Genomic DNA, 5,265 nt, shown 5'->3' with positions numbered 1-5,265 from the left:
CCTGGTTCTGCTGCCTCCTCCTCCACCCACCTGCTGCAGACGCTTCTGTGAAGGGAAACTGCTACATGTTATGTCACCGATCCCTGCCATGCTGCGTGTCTAACGACCCGGCAGGGCCTGCTGAGTACAGTGGTGGTGGAATCGGCCCGATCGGACGCTCCTATCTGCCACTTTGACCTTTTTATTCCGTCAAATTTGGACCCATTTACACCAAGTCCAGAACCGTTGGTGCTATCGACATGGGGTCTTCACCAGGGTGTCCGGAGCACCCCGAAACCCCCCCGTAGACACAACTTTCATCCCTCTACGACACTTACTTTCCCAGTTATTCCATTTTATTCCGTCAAATTCTGGCTATTACCCCCTAACCTATCCCTAAGCCTCCTGCAAAGGTACTCTGAACCATGCCATGTTGGGCACCTGCGGATGCGCCCGCACACGGGCAACGCAATGCCAGTGGAACCAGGCCCTCTGCACCTTCCTTTCTCCGACTGGGACCCTTTTGTCCCATCCTTTTTGGTCCGATTCGCCATATCTCCAGAACCGAAGAAGCCATCGGCGTGGCCTCTTCGCCACAGCGTCCGGCACCCACCAAAACCCCCACCTAGACACCAACATCAGCCCTCTACACCTCTTACTTTTTCAGTTATTCCACTTTTGTCCCATCCTCTCCTGGCTTTTTCCCCATAACCTATCATTTAAGCCTCATCATACCTGCCGTGGGCCACTGGAGGGAGACAAATCACCATGCACTAAAATTCAAATTTTGCACTGCAAACCTCACAGTGTGTGTGTGTGTGTGTGTGTGTGTGTGTGTGTGTGTGTGTGTGTGTGTGTGTGTGACAGACAGAGAGAGAGAGAGAGAGAGAGAGAGTGACACTTGCTGTGTATTTAAGAAACAAACGCTCAAAGAAACCAAACAGAATGACACAGGCAGAAAGACACTGTTTTATTTTGGTAACCAATGATGCATTTCTTCTCCCCTTGTACAGGGCCTTTTATGACAGGAACAGGAACCACAGAGCGTCAGCGGCAGACATCCAAGCTGCACAGGGCACACGCAGCACCAGGCAGAATTAATGACGTCCCTGATCCACAGCTCAAGCCCAGCCACCCGCTGCCTCCTCGCCGCCTCCTCCCGGGACCTTCAAGGACCACCCACCAGCCACTGGTACACATTCCAATCTTACACAATGGCCCCAGCATCACAGGGCATCTCCTGACATTAAAATCTATCCTGATTTCTGTTGTTTTTCCCTCATCTCTGAGCCGCTGAGTGTGAGTGTGTGTGTGTGTGTGTGTGTGTGTGTGTCTCTCTCTCTTTTACACAAAAAACACATGTCAGTTGTTAAGGAAAATGTTATAAAACACTTCTTCAGTAAAGACTCAGAGAAGAGAAACACACAGAACTTCTTGCTAGCAAGGGCAGCCTCCACTCTAAGAGACTCCAGTGAGAGAACTGCCCCGGTCTTTATTTTATACTCCATTGAGCGTGCGTGTGTGCGTGTGTGTGTGTGTGTGTGTGTGTGTGTGTGTGTGTGTGTGTGTGTGTGTGTGACAGAGAGACAGACAGAGAGAGAGAGAGAGAGACACTTGCTGTGGATTTAAAAATTTAAAAAAACACACAGAAAACCCAAAGAGAAAAAGAGGCACACAAGTCGATTTGTACCGCATTGAGTTGCAAAGCAGCTGACCAGCTTGTGTGTGTGTGTGTGTGTGTGTGTGTGTGTGTGTGTGTGTGTGTGTGTGTGTCTCTTTTACACAAAAAATACATGTGAGTGCACTTGCAACAACTTTTAATATGCAATGTACAGGACTTGCCAGCTAGGCGCCATCCTGTGGACCAAACATGCAATTGAAAGATGTTATTTTCGCCGGTATAACTCCTTCTGACACTTTGTACCGCATTGAGCCAGCAGAGGGAGCCCCCCTGGTTCAATCCCAGTTGCACAGCAGTTGTGACCAGCTTCTGTCTGTGTGCTTTGGTGTGTGTGTGTGTGTGTGTGTGTGTGTGTGTTGACAGAGAGAGAGAGAGAGAGAGAGAGACAGAGAGAGAGAGAGAGAGAGAGAGAGAGAGGGAGAGATACAAAGGAATGTAATTCAAATTTTGCACTTCAGACCTTACAGTGTGTGTGTGTGTGTGTGTGTGTGTGTGTGTGTGTGTGTGTGTGTGTGTGTCTGTCTTTTACACAAAAAATGCACTTGCAACAACTTTAATATGGAATGTACAGGACTTCCCAGCTAGGCGCCCTCCTGTGGACCAAACATGGAATTGAAAGATGTTATTTTCGCCGGTATAACTCCTTCAGACACTTTGTACCGCATTGAGCCAGCAGAGGGAGCCCCCCTGGTTCAATCCCAGTTGCACAGCAGTTGTGACCAGCTTCTGTCTGTGTGCTTTGGTGTGTGTGTGTGTGTGTGTGTGTGTGTGTGTGTGTGTGTGTGTGTGTGTGTGTGTGTGTGTGTGTGTGTGTGTGTGTGTGTGTGTGTGTGTGTGTGACAGAGAGAGAGACAGAGAGAGAGAGAGACAGAGAGGGAGAGATACAAAGGAATGTAATTCAAATTTTGCACTTCAGACCTTACAGTGTGTGTGTGTGTGTGTGTGTGTGTGTGTGTGTGTGTGTGTGTGTCTGTCTGTCTGTCTTTTACACAAAAAATGCACTTGCAACAACTTTAATATGGAATGTACTGGACTTCCCAGCTAGGCGCCCTCCTGTGGACGACAGGTGCAATCCCAGTTGCACAGCACTTGACCAGCTTCTGTGTGTGTGTGTGTGTGTGTGTGTGTGACAGACAGACAGACAGACAGAGAGGGAGATTCAAAGCATCAGGACCAGGAGATGACACAGTGCTCCAAAGGCCTGGTTCTGCTGCCTCCTCCTCCACCCACCTGCTGCAGACGCTTCTGTGAAGGGAAACTGCTACATGTTATGTCACCGATCCCTGCCATGCTGCGTGTCTAACGACCCGGCAGGGCCTGCTGAGTACAGTGGTGGTGGAATCGGCCCGATCGGACGCTCCTATCTGCCACTTTGACCTTTTTATTCCGTCAAATTTGGACCCATTTACACCAAGTCCAGAACCGTTGGTGCTATCGACATGGGGTCTTCACCAGGGTGTCCGGAGCACCCCGAAACCCCCCCGTAGACACAACTTTCATCCCTCTACGACACTTACTTTCCCAGTTATTCCATTTTATTCCGTCAAATTCTGGCTATTACCCCCTAACCTATCCCTAAGCCTCCTGCAAAGGTACTCTGAACCATGCCATGTTGGGCACCTGCGGATGCGCCCGCACACGGGCAACGCAATGCCAGTGGAACCAGGCCCTCTGCACCTTCCTTTCTCCGACTGGGACCCTTTTGTCCCATCCTTTTTGGTCCGATTCGCCATATCTCCAGAACCGAAGAAGCCATCGGCGTGGCCTCTTCGCCACAGCGTCCGGCACCCACCAAAACCCCCACCTAGACACCAACATCAGCCCTCTACACCTCTTACTTTTTCAGTTATTCCACTTTTGTCCCATCCTCTCCTGGCTTTTTCCCCATAACCTATCATTTAAGCCTCATCATACCTGCCGTGGGCCACTGGAGGGAGACAAATCACCATGCACTAAAATTCAAATTTTGCACTGCAAACCTCACAGTGTGTGTGTGTGTGTGTGTGTGTGTGTGTGTGTGTGTGTGTGTGTGTGTGTGTGTGTGTGTGTGTGTGTGTGTGACAGACAGAGAGAGAGAGAGAGAGAGAGAGAGTGACACTTGCTGTGTATTTAAGAAACAAACGCTCAAAGAAACCAAACAGAATGACACAGGCAGAAAGACACTGTTTTATTTTGGTAACCAATGATGCATTTCTTCTCCCCTTGTACAGGGCCTTTTATGACAGGAACAGGAACCACAGAGCGTCAGCGGCAGACATCCAAGCTGCACAGGGCACACGCAGCACCAGGCAGAATTAATGACGTCCCTGATCCACAGCTCAAGCCCAGCCACCCGCTGCCTCCTCGCCGCCTCCTCCCGGGACCTTCAAGGACCACCCACCAGCCACTGGTACACATTCCAATCTTACACAATGGCCCCAGCATCACAGGGCATCTCCTGACATTAAAATCTATCCTGATTTCTGTTGTTTTTCCCTCATCTCTGAGCCGCTGAGTGTGAGTGTGTGTGTGTGTGTGTGTGTGTGTGTGTGTGTGTGTGTCTCTCTCTCTTTTACACAAAAAACACATGTCAGTTGTTAAGGAAAATGTTATAAAACACTTCTTCAGTAAAGACTCAGAGAAGAGAAACACACAGAACTTCTTGCTAGCAAGGGCAGCCTCCACTCTAAGAGACTCCAGTGAGAGAACTGCCCCGGTCTTTATTTTATACTCCATTGAGCGTGTGTGTGTGTGTGTGTGTGTGTGTGTGTGTGACAGAGAGACAGACAGAGAGAGAGAGAGAGAGACACTTGCTGTGGATTTAAAAATTTAAAAAAACACACAGAAAACCCAAAGAGAAAAAGAGGCACACAAGTCGATTTGTACCGCATTGAGTTGCAAAGCAGCTGACCAGCTTGTGTGTGTGTGTGTGTGTGTGTGTGTGTGTGTGTGTGTGTGTGTGTGTGTGTGTGTGTCTCTTTTACACAAAAAATACATGTGAGTGCACTTGCAACAACTTTTAATATGCAATGTACAGGACTTGCCAGCTAGGCGCCATCCTGTGGACCAAACATGCAATTGAAAGATGTTATTTTCGCCGGTATAACTCCTTCTGACACTTTGTACCGCATTGAGCCAGCAGAGGGAGCCCCCCTGGTTCAATCCCAGTTGCACAGCAGTTGTGACCAGCTTCTGTCTGTGTGCTTTGGTGTGTGTGTGTGTGTGTGTGTGTTGACAGAGAGAGAGAGAGAGAGAGAGAGACAGAGAGAGAGAGAGAGAGAGAGAGAGAGAGAGGGAGAGATACAAAGGAATGTAATTCAAATTTTGCACTTCAGACCTTACAGTGTGTGTGTGTGTGTGTGTGTGTGTGTGTGTGTGTGTGTGTGTGTGTGTGTGTCTGTCTTTTACACAAAAAATGCACTTGCAACAACTTTAATATGGAATGTACAGGACTTCCCAGCTAGGCGCCCTCCTGTGGACCAAACATGGAATTGAAAGATGTTATTTTCGCCGGTATAACTCCTTCAGACACTTTGTACCGCATTGAGCCAGCAGAGGGAGCCCCCCTGGTTCAATCCCAGTTGCACAGCAGTTGTGACCAGCTTCTGTCTGTGTGCTTTGGTGTG

Source organism: Rhamphochromis longiceps, linkage group LG19 (assembly GCF_057381845.1).
Source record: "Rhamphochromis longiceps isolate RC_006_pf linkage group LG19, R_longiceps_female_GT1.1, whole genome shotgun sequence".
Lineage (NCBI taxonomy): Eukaryota > Metazoa > Chordata > Actinopteri > Cichliformes > Cichlidae > Rhamphochromis > Rhamphochromis longiceps.
This window is presented reverse-complemented; position numbering follows the sequence as displayed.